Here is a 21,701-nt window from a genome sequence, read left to right on the forward strand (position 1 = left end):
CGGATACTCCTTAGCAAAAAGTGGGGCTACTCAGCTAGCTGGCCCTCCATACTTGGCTAGACACAGCGAACCCTACCTACTCGGCTAGACACAACTAGCCCTACATACTCGGCTAGACACAGCTAGCCCACGATACTCTGCCAGACACAGCTAGCCACATAGAAATTAATTTTTAAATTTCTCATTTAAAAACGACTTTACATACAAGTCGACTGAATCGCATTGTAAGTTCTTTTAACAGCGACGACTTTTTTTTCAAAAACAAAACAAAAATAAAATTCGACTCGAATTGTACTTTCATAAAATGAATCTATCGTTTAAAAAGAACTGTTTTTTTTTCAGCACAACAGGATTTCAGTTTAAATTCTGTATTGAAAAATAATTTTTAAATACATACAAGTCGTCCGAATCAGATTTTAAGTTCTTTTAACAGCGACCACTTTTTTTTTCAAACAATGAAATCTGACTCGAATTGTACTTTTGTCAAATAATTTTCGTTTAAAAACAACTTTTTTCTTTTCAACACAGCAGAATTTCATTTTAAATTCCTCGTTTAAAAACGACGACTTTAATGCATACAAGTCCAAATCGCATTTTTAGTTCTTTAAATAGCGACGACTTTTCCCTCAAAGACAAATCTGACCTGAATTGTACTTTCATTAAAATTGATCTTTCTTTTAAAAACGACACCCTTTTTCCTTGTCAGCAAAACAGGATTTCATTTTAAATTGTGCATTGAAATATGACTTTAATACATACAAGTAGACTGAATCGCATTCCAACACATTCATTTGACAACGATAGTTAAAGAAATCTAACAAATCCCACTGGGAATAACAAACAGACAAAAAAACAAAAAATGTCCGACTCACATCATTATATCTTCAATCTTTGCAGGTTGACACAACTCATTCAATTTTCTCTTTGAGAACGCTTTTCAATTTTCAATGCGACTTTTAATTTTCCAGGTTCGATGGGAATCATCTAAAAATTCCCATTTCATCTCAGTCGCATCAGACCCATATTTAAAGCCGAAATAGCTTCTAACCAAAAGACAAACCTGCACTGGATTCTTGGCAACATTTCTCTGCTCTAACACGTTCACTCCGGTTCTCAAAAACTCAACTCGACTCAACTCCATCCCGACCTCTTCACTGCTGGCCTTATATTGTCTCATTCACGCAAATTAAGACACGATCGAACCTGGTGATTTGTTGCCTTTCTGTGTCCCGTTGGTTGGGTTTCGAGTTCGCACATACCACCCTTAGCAGTCCATAAATTTTGAATAATAAAAACAAAAATTAGAATTAAAATTTTTTACAGGCTAAACTACACTAGTAATGTATATAAAGTAATACGCTTTATTTCAATCTTTAGAATTGAGATTGCAATGCCATATAACAAATTTATTGAAAAAAAATGAATCTTTGATTAAAAAATCTAAAAAATAAATGGGGGGGGTCCAAAATTCGAGCCTTGCTTTTAGTTTGGGAAAAGGTAGGTCAGGTGGTACTCAACCAACGATGTCGCAGCAAATATAGTCTCCTTTATTTTGATCCGTGCGACTTTTCAGTCCCCCCTATTAAAAGTCTAAAAACGCAAGCCTGCCACCAATATTTTTCTTTGCAAGCAAATCAAAAACGAGGTAAAATTCCTTATTTTATGGAATTGCCCCTTTTCTTTATTGAATAATAATTACAGTTATTAATAAAATATAAGAAGATCATTTGAATGAACTAGTTTATTTTAATAATTACATATTTTCAGTTTTTATTTCATTTCAATTCTTTTTTTTTATTTCAATTTCACCCCAAACAAGGCACACTGCCACTTTCATGTAGGGGCTACTATCTGAGAGATAATTGTTGGGATACTATGTAGGGAGTTGAACAGTAAGATGTCTGTTTACGTTATACATGAAATTCTGCATGTCACTACAGTAGGGGAAGCAGGAACCCGGTAGGGAATTACAAAGTTTAGCAGTTCTGAGAAAGAAACTATTAGGATAAAAAGCTTTCTGGCATTTGTGGATCTCTACTGTGTAGGGGTGGGATTTTGCTGCTTGTTGGGTTTGTCCAAGGTATTTACATTGAGGGAGTACAAGGGCTTGTAGTTTGTTGGAGCATCTACCATTAAAATACTTGTAAAACAGGCAGATGGATGCAAAATTTCATCGATGGAAAAGAGGTTGAAGCCTAGCTGACAGTTTTGGACCTATTAGGTTGGCGACTCTCTTTTGAACCCCATCCAGTAGTGAGAGACTAGTAGCAGATTCACCAGCCCAAATGTAACAACAATACTTCATACATGGGCGAATTCTGGCCTTGTAGAGTTACAGGATATTTTCAGACGTAAATAACTTTCTAGCACAGTAAAGAGAGCCCACCTTCCTCACAGCAGCCACAGCAATGCTCTCAATGTATCTATTCTATCAAACGTTCCCTGTGAACATTAAGGTGAAGAGTTTGAACAAAGTACTTTCAGGTAATGTATCATTAGCTATAGCTATTGGTGGTTAAGAAGGTTTCTTGTAATTATTAAAGACAGAAGCTTAGTCTTGGTGGAATTTAATGTTACCATTCATTTTTGTCCCCATTCAAGGATCGACCCTTGAGGTACACTCATTTATATTATATTGTTTTGATGTACGACCATCGAGGACAACCTGAATTCTCTTATTTAAGAAGAAGTTAATTATGTTTAGTATTCATCTAGTAATACTATATGATCTGATTTTCCTATGAAGATCATCATGCCATACCCTGTCAAAAGCCTTAGATATATCTAAGCTTATTGCCCTACCATACCCTGCTTTATCCAGTGCATGGTATATACGTCCAGAGATTACAGTTAGAATATCTGCAGTAGAACGGGCTTGCATAAATCTATATTGCTTGTTGGACAGAACTTTTGCAATTGTAAGGTGGTGGGCTAGAGCTTGGTTAATTATAGACTCAACTATTTATGCAAAAAGAGGAAGGAGGCAAATGGGGTGATAATTTAATGGGTAAGTTCTTTTGCCAGAATTCTTGTAAACTGGTACCACAGAAGCAGTTTTCCAGCAGTCAGGAAAGCAAGATTTGTTAAGGCATTTGTTGATAAGTTTGTAGGGAACTGGAGCAACCTCAGCAGACCATGTTTTTTAATAGTACAGCAGAGATGGGATCAGGTCAACATGCTTTTGAAGTGTCTAGGATTTTTATATCATGCATTTGAGAAGGGGTGATTTTCAGATCGTCTAGTGTGGTTTCTGTCTCCAAGTCAGGGAGGGAGTGATTTGCTGGGTCCAATATAGAGTTTGTAGCAAATCGACTGGCAAGCATGTTAGCCTCCTCGGTTACCATGCAAGCAACCCCATGATTGTAAGAGGATTGTTGATTGCCCATTATTTACTACACTGTTGTAGATTTTCCAGAAATCACGAGTTCCAAATTTCTGTGCTTCAATGCATTTTGTAGTGGTTTCAGTGTATTCTCTTTTAACTGTTGCTATGTCATTCTTACAATTACTTCTAGCTTCTATATACTTTTGTCTGTCTGTACTCGATTTATGTCGGATAAATCTGTGGTATGCATGCTGCCTTTGAGCAATGGCAGCTGTACAAGTAGAAGTGAACTACTGAGGAGTGTGGGGTTTGCTATAGAACTTATGTGTGAGTACATGTGCTTCAATAGCCAGTTTGAAGCATTCAGTGTTCTCATTTGTGCACTGTTCTGCAGGAAGAGAAAAGATATTTTCTCCATGGGGCATCTCTCCTGAGACCCCTGATAGCTTCCTAGTCAGCCTTCTTATAGTACCTTGTCGTTTTGAGCAATAGCTCTCCATCTTTGGGTTGAGAGTTGAGGGTGATTTTCACCATTATCGACATGATCAGCATTCCCAAGTAGGCTATGGGCATTTGTTACACAATCATTGTGAACTGTGGTCAGAAATAGATCCAGAAGTGAGGCTTGTGACCCTGGGAGACAAATCGGGTAACTGTCTGTGATAGGGAATGAGATATAGAGAAGCTATGTGCTATGCTATCAGCTGCATCTGTGTAAGTAGAGAAATCAAGCTAATTACTGTGGTGGAGATTAAAGTCGCCAAATACATGTACTTGCGTGCTTGTATCAAGGGAGAGTGCTGTATCTATGCTGTCAAAGACTTGCTTGATTAAGATACATTCCTGGGTCAAGGGAGACCAGTTTTCAAGAATTCTGGCGAAAGAACTGGCCCATTAAATTATCGCCCCATTAGCTTTCTCCCACTTTTTGCCAAAATATTTGAGTCCTAAATTAATCAAGCTCTAGTCAATCACCTTACAGCTGCTAAACTCCTGACCGACAATCGGTATGGATTTAGGCAAGCCCGTTCCACAGCAGATATCTTAACTGTAATCTCTGAATGTAGTGTTCACAGGACAAAACAGGGGAGGCTAGAAGTGGTAGCCCTCGATATATCTAAGGATTTTTACAGGATGTGGCACGATGGTCTTCTAAGGAAAATTAGATCATATGGTATCACTGGAAGAATACATAAATTAAATCCTTCTTAAATAAGAGAAAAATCCAGGTTGTCCTCAATGGTCGTACATCTAAACAATATAATATAAATGCGAGAGTACCTCAGGGTTCTATCCTCGGACCTTTATTATTCTTGATATTCATAAATGACCTCCCTGATAAAATTGTTTCAGAGATGGGTATATTTGCTGATGACACCACTCTCTATAACAGGCACGAGGGGAAAACAAATGAACTAAGGAAATAGCAGAAACACTAGAGGATGACCTCCAATCTGTAGTCGAATGGGAACAAAAATGGATAGTCACATTCAATGCTGCAAAGACTAAGCTTATTTCCTTCAATAATTACAAGAAACCTTCTCTACCACCAATAGCAATAGCCAAGAACACATTACCCGAAAGTACTTCCTTTAAACTCCTTGGCCTAACGTTTACAGAGAATATGAACTAGAATAGATACATTGAGAGCATTGCCTATACTGTTGTGGAGAAGGTGGGCTCCCTCTATCATGCTAGAAAACTACTTACATTTAAAAATGGACCTGAGGTAATCTCGTCAGCATCAGACAAAGCCAAACTCTTTATCAAGAACTTCGCAGCTAATTCTACCCTTTGCGATCAAGGCTGCCAACCCCCAATATTTCCTCCTGTATCAGAAAACACGCTATGTGATATACGTATATCTGTACGTGATGTTGCCAAGCTAATCAAAAACCTTAATTCCAGTAAAGCAACTGGCCGTGACGGTATTCCAATTATAGTACTCAAAAAACTTCAACCTGAACTAGCGCCCATACTTACAAAACTGTTTAAACGTTGTCTTAAGGAGAATAGTTTCCCATCACCCTGGAAAATTTCATCAGTATGCCCTGTATTTAAGAATTCAGGTGATCGCTCATCACCCTCTCAGTACAGGCCAATAAGTCTCCTGTGCGTCATGAGTAAGTTGCTAGAATCTGTGTTAAATACAGAAGTAATCAACCATCTCAACAAAAATAACCTTCTTAGTGACACTCAATATGGTTTCCGTTCTGCTAGATCTACAGCAGATGTGCTTACAGTTATATCTCATAGGATTAGCAAATCTCTCGACGGAGGCAACCTTTCTAGGGCAATTGCTCTTGACATATCTAAGGCCTTTGATAGAGTATGGCATAAAGGTTTACTTCATAAGATCTCTCGCTATGGTATTGCTGGAAATGTCTTCTCAATTATTAAATCATTTCTTTCTGACAGGTTCATAAGAGTAGTAGTTGAGGGGCAAAAATCAGAAGCCCACAGTATTAATGCCGGTGTCCCTCAGGGGTCCATCCTGGGCCCAACTCTTTTCCTGATCTACATTAATGATCTTCCAAATCACATCCTTACATCATTTGTAGACATCTATGCTGACAACACTACCATTTATGGTAGCACATCTAAGAAAGTAAACGACCAAGTTCTCTCCAATTCTCTCTCCTCTGATCTTGAGCACGTAGTACAATGGGGTAAAGAATGGCTGGTTACTTTTAATGCATCTGAAACCAAGCTTCTCTCTTTACATCATCAACATTCTGATCCACATCTGACATCAATTGAAATGAATGGCTCTCGTTTTCAGGAGGCCTCAAGTTTTGACAAACTTCTTGGCTTGACCATTACTCCTGATCTTAAATGGAACACGTACATCAAATCTGTTGCCAAGGCCGCTGGAAAAATGGTGGGATCTTTCTATCGATCCGGTAGATATCTCACTGCTGATGCTATTCTCTATCTATATAAGAGCCAGGTACGTCCAAGGATGGAATACTGTTGCCACATCTGGGCAGGAGCTGCTAGAAAGGACTTGGCCTGCCTTGATAGAGTTCAAAATAGACTTTGTAGCCTCGTAGGAGATGTCCTTTTCTCTTCCTTGCAACCTTTATCTCACAGAAGAGATGTTGCGAGTTTGTCTCTGATGTATCGTTATTTTCATGGAAAGTGTTCGAATGAGCTTCAATCTATGGTCCCCCCTCGCCAAACTTTCACAAGAAACACTCGTCTAGCTGTAAACACTATCAATTATTCCCCCCACTCTTTATCTGTGCCTAAACCTAAACGTAGATTCCATGAACAAAGCTTTTTTCTTAGAACTGCACGCCTGTGGAATTGTCTTCCGTTTTCCTGCTTTCCGGCTGACTACAATATGGTTGTCTTCAAGTCTAACGTAAATAAGTTCTTGATGAGCCGTTCCATATAAGTTATCAACTTTACCAAATTTTCATTACTAATGATTACTATAATGTCCAATTTCTACTGTACACTCTTTAACCCTTATCCTTGAGTGGCCTCTTGGCCTTGATAATGTGGTGATGCCTATGTAAAAAAAAAAAAAAGTATTGTGTACCTCTATAAGGCTACCATTCGCCCATGTATAGAGTACTGTTGTCACATTTGGGCTGGTGCATCTGCTACTAATCTCTCACTCCTTGACAGGGTTCAAAAGAGAGTCGCCAACTTGATAGGTCCTGAACTGTCATCTTATCGACGAAATGTTGCATCCCTCTGCCTGTTTTACAAGTACTTTATTGGTTAATGCTCTGACGAACTATAAGCCCTTGTACCCCCTTGATGTGAATAAACCCGACAAGCAGTTAAATCCCACCCCTTTATAGTAGAGATCCCTAGGTGTAAGAAAGCATTCTACTACAATAGTTTCTTCCCCCGAACTGCTAGAATTTGGAACTCCCTTCTGGGATTCTGCTTTCCCAACTGTACTGGTATGCAGAAGTTCAAGTGTAATGTGAACAGACATCTTGCTACTCATCTCCCTTCATAATACCCCTGCAACTTATGCCCCGATAATAGTCCCCTACTTCAAAGTGGCATTGTGCCTCGTTTGGGGTGTAAATTGAATTAAAACAAAAAAAGATAAGTAGTTAACGCTATGTTGTAGGTTAAGTCTAAAGCACATCAAGGCCAGGTCGTCTGACTTTTTTGATTCTCTAGTCAAGGGAAAGGTGTTTTTAATATAGACTCAAAGTCCATGCATATGTCTGTCTGAGTCCTTACAGGAAGGTGGGAGAAAACCAGGTATTTTAAAGTGGTTAGAGAAGATGGAGGAGTATAGGTTAGTTTCACTTAGTGCCAAGATATCCGGGGAGTTTGTTAGGAAAATGGTTCAAGATCATTTAAATGTGTTCTAGGCCCACACATATTCATGAATGCAAGCCTCAAAGAAAGAGGCAAATTGATTTTGTTTGAGTTACATCTTTGATTGAACTGTCATTTTATTTGATTTTAAAATTTTAGTTTCGGGTGAGAGGTACTGGACAAAGAGGTTGTGTAGAATACTAAACATGCAACACAAGTAGATTACCAGCCGACTCTTCAACTACATTATTTCTATTCAGTTTATCATTAGTGTGTTGGTTTGTTTCGTTTCAGTTCTATTTCAGTTTATTGTTTAGTGTGCTGGGTTCATATTTTTTTATACTTTCAGTCAGTTTTTGTTTTTACATAAAACTCTATTGGAACTTCCATTTTGCTTCTATCGACATTACATGCTAATATTACCATAAAATGTATTGCTTTCTTAAGCATCATATATGTTATACGAACAAATTTTTACAGCCAAATCTACATGTCTGATTTAATAGTGTATTTAATAGAGGTATTTTTTTTAAATCATAGATTCATATTGGTTTTGTTTTAGCTTTAATGAAGCTAATATTAATCACTATTTCATAGAGAATTTATTCCTATTGAATCGAAATGAAAATAATTTAAAAAAAATATTTTTTTAGTTTGTTGTATTGAATTTCGTGAAATAAAAGGTAAAAACCTTGAATTTCATTTTCCTATTGTTTAATAGGAAAATGGAATTCAAGAAGGTTTTACCTTTTATTCCAGGAAATTCATTATGAAAAACAAAAATGTAAAAAACGGGAGGATTTGTTTTTGTCTTGTGTTCAAAACAAAAAATAAAATCAGTTTGTTAGAATTTCTTTTAAAATCGATACAATTTATGCCTGAGGCATCCACTTTATTAATTAGCTATACTATGATAAACACATTTCAAAAAATTAAATCTAAGTACAGATTGAATCGTTTATTGGTTTTTGTCATGTGATGAAATCCCAAATTCGAGCCTAGCTTTAAGTTTGGAAAAAGATAGGTCATGTGGTACTCATCCAATGATGCTCGGCTAATAATATTGGATTAACCCTTTCAATAGAGATGTATATAGACAAAATGAGCCAATTCGGGAAAACATGACAAGGCGAAAGCATTTGTAAGGTAAAAAAATGTTAAGAACTGAAAGTACACTGTGTATATTTTGTCAAAAACAAATGACAAAGACAAAACAGTCAAAAATCAATTTTTGTTGGAAATGCCCTACATATAAGAAAAGGGGCAATTTCATAAAACAAGGAATTTTACCTCTTTTTTGATTTGTTTGCAAAGAAAAATATTGGTGGCAGGCTTGCATTTTTAGACTTTTAATAGGGGGACTGAAAAGTCGCACGGATCAAAACAAAGGAGACTATATTTGCTGCGACATCGTTGGTTGAGTACCACCTGACCTACCTTTTCCCAAACTGAAAGCATTTTGGACCCCCCATTTATTTTTTAGATTTTTTAATCAAAGATTCATTTTTTTTCAATAAATTTGTTATATGGCATTGCAAAATCAATTCTAATGATCGAAAAATAATAAAGCATATTACTTAATATACATTCCTAGTGTAGTTTAGCCTGTAAAAAATTCTAATTCTAATTGTTTTTTTTGTTTTTTTTTTTGTTTTGTTTTTTTTGCCAATACATCTAAACAGAGGGAAAGAGGACTCGCTAAGAAGGAATTACAAAAATATATAAAATATTTACGATTTTAGCATAGGGATCACTTTCTTATATAAATTTAACCTAAAAAGAGCACCCACTTTCTGGCCAGATTATGGTAAATGGGTCATGCAATTACTAGAGAGTTCCGGTTTGGAGGTGAGGAGGAAGGATTGTTTTTTTTTTACTAATCCATTTAATTTTTTCTGTTAAAAATAAAAGAAGCCTAATTTTTTAGAAAAATAAAAATTTTATAGAGAGATTCTACAGTTTATGGGCCATGCTGAAACAATAACATTTCAATTATGTAGAAACAATTATAGCATTTTTCGAGTATTTTATGAATTAATGATATATTTCCATTAATTCAAATTTTTCCAGGAGCAAGAGCTTTCTTTTTAGTGGTGAAGAAACCTGAATTTTTTAATATTTTTTTTAGAAACCCATAGAAAGTTTTTTACTTACTTTAATCAGGTGGACACTTTTTCTTCTTTATCGGTAGGTGAAGAGAGAGCTTTCTTGTAATTTTGCAGTTTATGGGGCAGACTAAAATAACAAAATTATTTAGAAACCCGTTCTCAACATGGTGGGGGCTTTGTTAACTATTCTGTACTTTCATCTGACAATTTAATAAACAAAATATACTGTAAAAATTGAATTTAACTTGAAAATCCTATCAGAAATAGTATTACATGTAAACTGCAGAAGTACCAAACATATACAAACTTGCAGAAACGCTTCAAACATTTTTAATACACTGAAAACATGGAAAAGTTATCCAATATAGTTTTTTCCTGCTTTATAAATAAATTTAAACAATTATTATATTGTTTTATAAATAAATTAAATCAGTTATTATATTGCTTTATAAATAAATTACAACAATTATTAAATTGCTTTATAAATAAATTTAAACAATTATTATATTGCTTTATAAATAAATTCTAAACAATTATTATATTGTTTTATAAATAGATTGAAACAATTATTATATTGTTTTATAAATAAATTAAATCAGTTATTATATTGCTTTATAAATAAATTACAACAATTATTAAATTGCTTTATAAATAAATTTAAACAATTATTATATTGCTTTATAAATAAATTAAAACAGTTATTATATTGTTTTATAAATAAATTGAAACATCGCTTCATAAATAGAAATCATTATATTGCTTTATAAATAGAAACAATTATTTATTGCTTTATAAATAAATTTAGACAATTATTATATTGCTTTATAAATAAATTAAAACAATTATTATATTGCTTTATAAATTAAAACAATTATTATATTGCTTTATAAATTAAAACAATTATTATATTGCTTTATAAATTAAAACAATTATTATATTGCTTTATAAATTAAAACAATTATTATATTGCTTTATAAATTAAAACAATTATTATATTGCTTTATAAATAGAAACAATTATTATATTGCTTTATAAATAAATTTAGACAATTATTATATTGCTTTATAAATAAATTAAAACAAATATTATATTGCTTTATAAATTAAAACAATTATTATATTGTTTTATAAATAAATTTTAACTATTATTATGTTGTTTAATAAATAAATTTAAACAATTATTATATTGTTTTATAAATAAATTCAAACAATTATTATATTGTTTTATAAATAAATTGAAACAATTATTATATTGTTTTATCAATAAATTTAAACAATTATATCGTTTTATAAATAAATATAAACAATTATTACATTTCTTTATAAATAAATTTAAACAATTATTATATTGCTTTATAAATAAATTTAAACAATTATTATATTGCTTTATAAATAAATTGAAACAATTATTGGATTGCTTTTTAAATAAAAACACATAAATAATTAGGAGATTTTTACTTTTATAAGTAAATTAAAATATGCAAATCATTAAAACATAAATAAATTAAAACATGTAAATAATTAGGGGATTTTCAGTGAAGTCAACAAAATGAAAAAGTTGAATTTACTGCAAAATGTCTAATAATTAAAGGGAGGTGGGGGGACTTTTTAAATGGCAGAGAAATTTGGTTTTTCTATCTTTTTTCGAAATATGTTGAGACTTTTTCAGTCTTAAGTCTTTGTTACTTCTATATCCGGTTAGTGGGGTCATAAAAGGTGTTCCTTCAATTTTCTTATGAGTTTTCTTTGATCATCAAAGGGTCATCATTGAAATCGACGCAACATTAATTGTACATAGGAAGTACAACTGGGACCACATATTGAAACAATTGTAGTTGTTTGGTGGTAGTTAGAGGGTAATCAAACAGAAGTTTGCTATCATCTTAATGGGTTCCACTGGTAGCAAAAGAAATGGAGAGACACTTCTTCCTCTCATACTAAAATATATTAAACCGGGGTCAACAATGTGCAGTGATTATTTTTTGTATTATTTTGACTATCATTCTCATTTTGGTTGTTTTTGTTCCACATTTCGGCTGATGTAACCCTGATCATCCTCAAGTGTATTCACACTGGATGTTATTGGTGAATAGTGAAAAATCTTTGGGTTTTTTTTGCTTTCCAAATGTGTGTAGCCATTAGAAATTTAAGAAAAACACAAATAGCGCTAAGTCTATTTCGTTTTTTTTTTAATTTATTTATTAAATCCGGGTCCATTCGGTAATGGCTATGCTCGTTGTGAAAAAAAAAACAAAACATTTTTTTCCTATTTACCAATAACATCCAGTGTGAATACAACTGAAGATGGCCGGAGGTTACATCGGCTGAAACGTTGTGGAAAAAATAACTAAGATTAGAATAGTCCAAATAATACAAAATACAATTATCAATCTTCATCTCAAAAATAAATATTCACAATATATAGTGACGTTTGGCCGTTTTACAACAAAATTATTTTTAAACTAGGTTTAGATTACGAGTATTTTGTAATTAATCGTTAAAAATAAATTGTAGAAGCTGAAATTCACATACAAATTATTGAAATATTTTGGCATGATTTGAAAGAATGGGTTAAGCAACCTAGTATGAAGTGTGAATATATACAGCAATATCTGGCCATATATTTGTTTATTTCGTAAATTCATGATAAATCACCTCTGTTGTATTAATTTTTTTTCTAGATGTGGCCAAATTGTATCAACACTTGTCCAATTGCTACCGTCATATAATCCCGCAACCAGTTAAAACTGATTCCAATAAACATGACCTCCAGCCTGGATCTGCATGTTCATAAGGAAAGGTTCCAAAGAATACTTGTAATATTATTTCCACAACCCATATCAAACAGATGTATTACTTATAAGAGTCTTTTTTAGTTTATTCTTTTCTTCTTTTCAATTACCGGAACTATACGATTACTTCATAAAAATTTCTGAAGCTCTGTCCATTAGAAACGTAAGTAAAACATAGTTTCGACATGTTTTTTTTACAAAGGAGTAACCACTTACCAAGGCCCAGAGGCCACTCGAGAATAAAGGTTAAAGAGTGTATATAGTAGTCAATGGGACAATATCGTAATAATCGTTAGTAGTGCAAATTTGGAAAATTGGATTACTTAAAGGAAACTGCTCAGCAAGAACTTGTTTCCGTTGGACTTGAAAGCAGGCAAACGGAAGAGAGTTCCACAGGTATGCATTTCGAAGAAAGAAGCTTTGTTCATGGAATCTACTTTTAGATTTCCACACAGATAAAGAGTGGGGGAAATTATTGATAATGCTTTCAGCTAGACGAGTGTTTCTCGTGAATGTTTGGCGAGTGGGGGACCATAGATTGGAGCTTAGACAAGCACTAGAAATGTCAGAAACCGATCTTAAGAATGTGTGAAAAAAAATTCAATAATACGACCTCCTATCTTTACAAGCTTATAACTACTTGAAAAATGTAATGCAAACCCTAATGTTTTTTCAATTAAAGGAGCAAAGACCAAAATTTTAAAAAATAACAGGTTTAATAGCAAATTATGCAATATTTGTTTTTTTTTTTTAAATCGGTTTTTCTTTTAAAAAGATTTGAAAAAAATCAACGAAATTTTACTTACTTCGATTATAAAAAATCGATATAAATTCCAAAATATTACTTACCTATAAAAAATACTACTCTAATGTGTAGTTCCATTCTTCATTGTTAAGAATTTATCCATATTTATATTTTAAATTCCATTTATTTTTTGAATAAAAGACTATTTGAAAAAGCGCCATTATGTAAGCATTTTAATGTTCTTATCGAAAAACCAGAAGTACTGGTTTGTTCTTGTTTAGAACTACAGATGGATAGAAGGCAGTAAAAACCACACGTTCATGTTAGCTATCTAGCCTTGTGCGTGAAGAAATATGTGTTCCCATAGGTAAAAACTACTCAAATTTTACTCATATGTTTTTGCCTTAAAAAAAACAGTCGAGGAATTTTTTTCTTTCCTCAAAGATATACATAAATTTTTGATTTAATATATTTTAATTCTTCTTTATCGAATGAATATTTTTTTTTTAAATATCTAAAAAAAGAAAACATGGAACGAAATAGAAAAAAATTTTCGTCAGCGTCTAACACTTACTGGACAATATAAGCAGAACATAGGCTTCCAATTAAAAAAAAATCGCCATGTTTTTTTTGTTTTTTAAAAAAGGTTTTACACCTTGGACTTTACAGGTAAATTTAAAAAAAAAACTCTTATTTTTTTGTTGTTTTAATTTACAATATATTATTTATTGGTCTTTTGTCTTCAATTTGTGATATATAAAACTTTGGTGAGTAAATTAATTATTAAAATTTTAATAGACATTTCAAAATGGGGGGGATTTAAAATAAAACGTTTGTCTAAAAATATTATATTCGGGTTATTGGAAAGAGCATAAAATTTCACATTGACCCTGAAAATATCGTAAAATTTTAACCAATAGAATAATTTTGATAGATTTTTAAAGTTTAAAAATTGAATTTTCAATTAAAGGAGCAAGGACCAAGGTTTCATTAAAAAACAAAACAAAAAAAAACGTGTTTTTTTTTAAAAGGTTTTAAACTTCGGATTTTACAGGTAAATTTCTAAAAAACAGTACTTTTTTTGTTTTAAATTTGAATATATTATTTATTGACCTTTTCTCTTCAATTTGTGATATATAAGATTTTGGTACATAAATTAATTATTTACTTTTTAATAGACATTTCAAAATGGGAGGCGTGAATTATTCGACCCCCTGTCTTTCCAAGCTTATAACTCCTCGAAAAATGTAATTCAAGCCCTATTTTTTTTTCAATTAAAGGAGCAAGGACCAAGTTTCCATTAAAAAAAAAGAAAAAACAAATAACGTGGTTTAAAAAAAAAGGTTTTAAACTTCAAACTTTACAGTAGGGGTAGGCTATAGAAACAAAATTTTTCAAATAAATGCCAAAAGTGGCTTATTACCTTCATTTATATGTAAATAGATGCGAACAAGTGATTTTGTTCAAAACGGGTCAAAATTGGAGGGTCGCTGGCCTCAAACGTGATTTCACCGCGTCGACGCGTGAAAATGGCCCAAATTTCGCCCCCGAACACACTTAATCACTTATTGAAAGCCACAGGGTGCATTTTTTGACTATAAATGCATTTGTATCATTAAATCTAACATTCCCATTGGCTATCCCACAAGTATAGGGCTTTTTAGGGTATCTCAGAGTCCAAAATGGGTCAAAATTACCCCAAAATTAGCCAAAAATGGTCGGAAATCACGGATTTTCCAAAATGCACCTCCCAAGCCACACAGGGTGCAATTTTTGACCATAAATGGCTCTAAATCATTAAATCTAACATTCTCACTGGCTATCCCACCTATATAGGGCTTTTCAAGGTATCTTAAGGGTCCAAAATGGGTCAAATTTACCCCAAAATTAGCCAAAAATGAACGAAAATCACGGATAATCCCAAAATGCAGGTATTATATCTCATCGGGCTCCTATAAACACTCCTGTATGGCTTTTTACAGTTGGAAGACTGAAATAACCACCCTGTTATCTTATCCATTTGTATTTAGGGTATTTAGAGATCTTTGGGGGATGTAAAAAGGGTCAAAACAATCCAAAAATGACAAAATTACGCTTTACGGTACATAACATATGAATCATTAGTTCATTCATCAATGATACTTTTTAGAAACATCGTAACTTTACTACATCAACTTCTCAGAAAGTAATTAATTGTAAATTGAACATTGAATGTCAATAAAATGCTGTTCAAGAAGAGTCTGAATTCATATTGTTCTCATAGTTACCCCAAAATTGATGAAAATGGCCCTCGATTCGCTATTTCTCGATTTGTAACCAATATATTGAATAAGTTGATAAAAGGTATGAGTAATTAGCAAAGGAATTATTTTGTTATTTCAAGACACAGCTTCACTTCACATTACTTTAAAATCATTCAACAGTAAAATATCAATATAATGCATTAAAGAGCTCGTCAATCACATCATTATTCTCTAGCACAAATACTGGTTTTCGTCTTGTCAAGTTCCATGCACCAATGACATTGCACGACAAAAATTGAATTTTCAATGTCTTTTGCTCTTCAATTCGGGAAGGATACTGCCATGTTTTCTTTCTATTGTCGTTGGGAAGTGGTTTCAAATATTCTACAATGTATTCATCAATCCCAATTTTCTCCCGTGTCATACCAACAAACCACTGTCGGCCTTTCTGCGTATCCCAGATGGCAATTGGTCACTTATATCCTCCACTTCAAATTGATCATCGTCCAAATCCAAACGATTGTGCAGTTCTTGCTCTGCCAGAAACCGTTCATGTTCCATATCGACGTGGAAAGTGTCAATAAGCCATTTGCGAGAGAGAGACTTTTGATCGACAAAGAATCTTCGTTCATGTACATCAAATTCATCAGGATTCACATCTTTTGAAAGTATATTGAGAAGGACATGGTGCTCTCGTTTCCATTTAATCATATTCACACGTCTGGAACCCTTTGCTTTGTAGACATCTTTGTCGTAAATTTTTAGCGATCGATCAAGTTTATGTTTTATCCCAGGTATTGTAACATAACGGACATCACTTCCAAAGGCTTTCTGCCACAATTGTAGTAATTGCAAGGAGAACTGGTGAATATGATTTTTCTGTGTCGTGGTACCATATTTGGCAGCATGATGTTGCACAGCTTGAACACATTCAGCCTCAGTTGGAAGAGAATCAAGCAGAAGATAAGTCCAATCGTCATAATTATAATCTTCATCAATCTGCCCTGCTATACCAGCCATGTTCATTGCATTTTACTAACTGAAAAAGAAAGCAAAGTTCAATCAAATTCACAATTAATGCAATGCAATGTTATCGTGTCCATTTAAAGATGCCATTGCATAGTTACAGAAAGAAAACATTTCCTTATTTGGTAATTTTCCATCTATAACTCAAATTAAGCCCCTTTTTGACAACCTATGTTGATTCTTAGGGACTTTTTGACTCTCTTTGGCTAAATCGGCCATATTTAGCCCCTTTTAAAGGTACTTATACCCCTCATTAACAGTGCAAAAGTTAGGAGAGTGCCTGCTTCAAGCATTTCCCAACAGTTTCTGCCATGTAGAGGTGTCTTTGGGGCCATGTGAGGTGCATTTTGGAAAATCCGTGATTTCCGACCATTTTTGGCTAATTTTGGGGTAATTTTGACCCATTTTGGACTCTGAGATACCCTAAAAAGCCCTATACTTGTGGGATAGCCAATGGGAATGTTAGATTTAATGATACAAATGCATTTATAGTCAAAAAATGCACCCTGTGGCTTTCAATAAGTGATTAAGTGTGTTCGGGGGCGAAATTTGGGCCATTTTCACGCGTCGACGCGGTGAAATCACGTTTGGGGCCAGCGACCCTCCAATTTTGACCCGTTTTGAACAAAATCACTTGTTCGCATCTATTTACATATAAATGAAGGTAATAAGCCACTTTTGGCATTTATTTGAAAAATTTTGTTTCTATAGCCTACCCCTATTTACAGGTAAAATTCTAAAAAACACTACGTTTTTTTGGTTTTAAATTTGAATATACTATTTATTGACCTTTTCTCTTCAATTTGTGAGTAAATTAATTATTTACTTTTCGGTGAGTAAATTAATTATTTACTTTTTAATAGACACTTGAAAATGGGGGGGGGCGTGAATTTAAAAAAAGACGTTTGTCTAAAATATTATATTCAGTTTATTGGAAAGAACATAAAATTTCACATTGACCCTGAAAATATCGTAAAAATAGAATCAATAGAACAATTTTGATAGATTTTTAAAGTTTAAAAATTGAAAAACATTGAGTTCGGAAAATTCATTACTGTTTTAAAAAAAAAAAAATATTTCTATTACTTTTAAAACAACTTTAATAGTTTATTTTGGAAGTATAATCCATAAAGAAAATAAACAACCCACTTTTAACAGAGAAATTACGAGATTTTTATATTTTATTCGAAGTTTCGTGTTAGGGGTATCAAAAATTCCTACAAAAATTCTGATACACCTAGCACTTGCCATAAAAATAACTATAAAGCAGATACAGGCTCGCAAATCTCTTCTGTGAGAAAGAAGTTGCAAGGAAGAGAAAAGGGGATGCCCTACTAGGCTATAAAGTTTATTTTGAATTCTGTCAAGGCAGGATAAAGTCTTTCTATCAGCTTCTGCCTAGATCTGGCAACAATACTCACTCCACCCTTGGATGTATCTGGCTCTTATATAGGTAAAGAATTGCATCAGCAGTGAGATATCTTCTGGATCGATAGAAGGATCCCACCATTTTTCAGCGATCTTGGCAACAGATTTAATGTACGTGTTCCATTTTAGATCAGGAGTAAAGGTCAAGCCCAGAAGCTTGTCAAAACATAGAGCCTCCCCAAGACGAGAGCCATTTATTTCAATTGATGCCAGATGGGGATCAGAGCGTTGATGATGTAAATATAGAAGCTTGGTTTTAGATGCGTTAAAGGTAACGTGATTAAATATTTTGTACTTTTGGATTTTCAAGTTAAATTAAATTTTTTCGGCTTCTTTTGTTTAATTGTTTGATAAAAAGCACAGAATAATAACCACAGTTCTCAGCATGCCGAGAATGAGTTTATAAATAATGTTATTATTTCAACACGGTTCGTAAACTGCAGAATTACCTTAAGAAAAGAAGAAAAAAAAAAAACACTACGCTGGGCGTCTGGGCGATAAAACCTTGCCAAATAAACTTATTTAAGCATTTAAGATTTGTTAAAAAAAAATTTTTAACATTTTTTTTTTAATTTGAAAAAAAAATGTCTTACCTTGCATTCAAAACAATTTATGCATACATCAGAAAAATAATTAGAGGTGATTTCTTTTGCGTCCAAAACAAAAAAAATGGTTGGTTTGTTGTGATTTCTTTTAGTAAATTCGATACAATTTCTGTTTTGTGTGTCCAATTCATTATGATGGTATACAAGAACCAAAATTAAGGGATGCAAAACACGATTTAAACGTGGAATTGTTGTAAGATTAAATTGACTGATAAAGTAAAAATAAATTTGTTTACCGTAACCCGGTGTAATTATTATTTTGTTCCTTGCGTTAAAATATCCGTCCATTAGTTAAACGTGCGAAATTGGTTTCCTATAACTGTAGATTATATTTCTTAATGCTTAAAAACTTAAGCATTTAAGATGAATTCGAATTCAAGACAAGTACGAAGAAAAAAGAAAGCATACAAACTGCATAATCACCGTAATGTCAAAAATAGAAGAAAAAAAAAAAGCAAAAATTAACCATGATAAAAAAAATACCACTATTACAATCAACACAATATTGCCATTAGTGAATTGTTTGGACTGTACAACACCTGTTTTATTGTGGCCAGTTTATAGTTTGGCACTTATTATGATCAAGCTAAGCAGCAAAAGAACAGTGATGAAAGTGTGGTGCCTTTTTTTTTTTTTTTTTTTTTTTTTACACAGTGATCACCACTTATCAAGGCCCGGAAGCCACTCAGGGATAAGGGTTATTGCAAGTACATTACGTTAGTGTGGAGATTTGATGGAGTGTTTACTTAAGGGGGCGGTTCATTAGGAATTTGTTAACATTAGACTTGAAGACATCCAAGTTGTAGTCCGGAGGGAAGCAGGCAGACGGAGCAGAGTTCCACAGGCGTGCAGTTCTAAGAAAGAAGCTTTGTTCATGGAATCCGCGTTTTGATTTAGGCACAGATATAGAGTGTGGGAAATTTTTCACAGTGGATTCAGCTAGACGGGAGTTTTTCGTGAAAAATTGGCGAGGGGGGACCAGGGATTGGAGTTCAGACGAGCACCTGCCATGAAAATAACGATAAAACAAGGATAGGCTCGCAACGTCTCTTCTGTGAGAGAGGGGTTGCAGGGTAGAGAAAAGGGCATCCCCCACTAAGCCATGAAGTCTATTTTGTACTCTGTCAAGGCATGATAGGCTGTTTTTGGCAGCTCCTGTCCAGATATGGCAACAGTATTCCATCCTTGGACGTACTTGGCTTTTATATAGATAGAGAATTGCATCAGTAGTGAGATATCTTCTGGAGCGGTAGAAGGATCCCACCATCTTTCCAGCGACCTTGGCAACAGACTTGATGTACGTGTTCCATTTCAGATCAGGAGTAAAGGTCAAACCCAGAAGCTTGTCAAAACACGGGGCCTCACCCAGACGAGAGCCATCCATCACAATTGATGCCAGATGGGGATCAGAGAGTTGATGATGTAAGGATAGGAGTTTGGTTTTGGATGCATTAAAGGTAACTAGCCACATCTTCCCCCACTGAACCACGCGCTCGAGATCAGAGGAGAGAGAATCAGAGAGAACTTTGTCATTTACAGCCTTTGATGTGTTGCTGTAGATGGTCGTGTCATCAGCATAGATGTCAACGAATGATTTAAGTATGTGTTTAGGGAGGTCATTGATGTAGATCAGGAAGAGAGTTGGGCCCAGGATTGACCCCTGAGGGACCCCAGCATTTATATTGCAGGCCTCCGATTTTTGTCCATCTACCACTACTCTTATGAGCCTATCGGAGAGAAATGATTTAATGATTGAGAAAACATTTCCAGTTATACCGTAGCTGGAAATCTTGTGAAGTAGACCCTTATGCCATACCTTGTCGAAGGCCTTTGATATGTCAAGAGCAATTGCCCTAGAAAGGAAGCCTTTGTCAAGAGATTCACTAATCCTGTGGGATATAACCGTCAGCACATCTGCGGTAGATCTTGCAGCGGAAACCATATTGTGTGTCACTAAGAAGGTTATTCCTGCTGAGGTGGTTGACTATTTCTCTATTTAATATTGATTCCAGCAACTTACTCATAGCACAGAGGAGACTTATTGGTCTGTACTGAGAGGGAGATGACTTATCACCTGAATTCTTAAATACAGGGCAAACTGATGAGGTCTTCCAGGGGGTCGGAAAGCACTTCTCCTTAAGGCAGCGCTTAAATAGTTTCGTAAGTATGGGAGCAAGTTCTGGTTGAAGCTTTTTTAACACTATAATTGGGATGCCATCAGGGCCAGTTGCTTTACTGGAATTTAGGTTTTTTATTAGCTTGGCGACCTCATGCACGGATATTTGTATGTTACCTAGCTTGGTCTGTGTTATAGGAGGAAATATGGGGAGTTGATGGCCTTCGTCGCATAGGGTAGAATTAGCTGCAAAGTTCTTTGCAAATAGTTTGGCCTTGTCTGACGCTGACGAGATGACCTCTGGTCCATTGATAATGGTTGGGATAGAACGCACACTTCTGTTCAGGATCCTATTTGTTATTTGCCAAAACTGGTGAGAACCAAGCCGCTGATCAGCTACCTTGGATTTAACAGACTGGGCATATAGCTCTCTTGTATTTTTTATTACTCTTTTACAGTGGTTGCTGGCAGACCTGAAAGCAGCTTTAGTCTCAGTGCATCTATTACGTTGGTAGCTATGGAAAAAGTGATTTCTGTGCGCGATAGCAGCAGCACATTCTGGGGAGAACCATGGCTGGCTTTTAGGTTTTTGTTGGAATTTTTTAGATGGTATGAATTGGTCAATGCCTACAATTAACCATTCGGTCAGATCTGATACTATAGAGGACACTTCCTTTTTAAACATGGAGTGCAGAGGTAAATCAGATATGAATGTACGGAAGCTATCCCAGTCAGCCATAGAGTATCGGTATACAGTACGGTGGAGGGGTACGTCTGGGGGCTTCTTACATTTCGTTTTTATCTTAACTGATACGACGGAGTGGTCGGAGGATCCTAGAGGAGAATGAACGGTACATGAACATAGCTCAGGGGAAGTTGAGAGAAAAAGGTCTAAGAGGCTTGCATATTGATTGAGTGTATCGGGCACACGGGTGGGTTCGCGAACTATCTGAGTGAGGTCATAAGCAATGGCAAAATCATGACAAAACCTCCCCTCATCATCTGTCTTATTTGAATGGGT

At 34.3% G+C, this 21,701-nt stretch overlaps 1 protein-coding gene across 1 annotated transcript in view; it reads right to left on the reverse strand.

The window, feature by feature from the left end:
- The window catches only part of LOC145297846 (uncharacterized), a 31,608-nt gene extending 12,812 nt beyond the window's left edge, over nucleotides 1-18,796 (reverse strand). The window contains exon 1 of the mRNA XM_080144174.1: nucleotides 18,553-18,796. The gene's annotated coding sequence lies outside the window, so the exon portion shown is untranslated. The remainder of the gene's footprint in view (nucleotides 1-18,552) is intronic.
- Nucleotides 18,797-21,701: the final 2,905 nt, after the last annotated feature.

This window comes from Euprymna scolopes, chromosome 18, assembly GCF_053919585.1.
Source record: "Euprymna scolopes isolate OS-2025 chromosome 18, ASM5391958v1, whole genome shotgun sequence".
Taxonomy (NCBI): Eukaryota; Metazoa; Mollusca; class Cephalopoda; order Sepiida; family Sepiolidae; genus Euprymna; species Euprymna scolopes.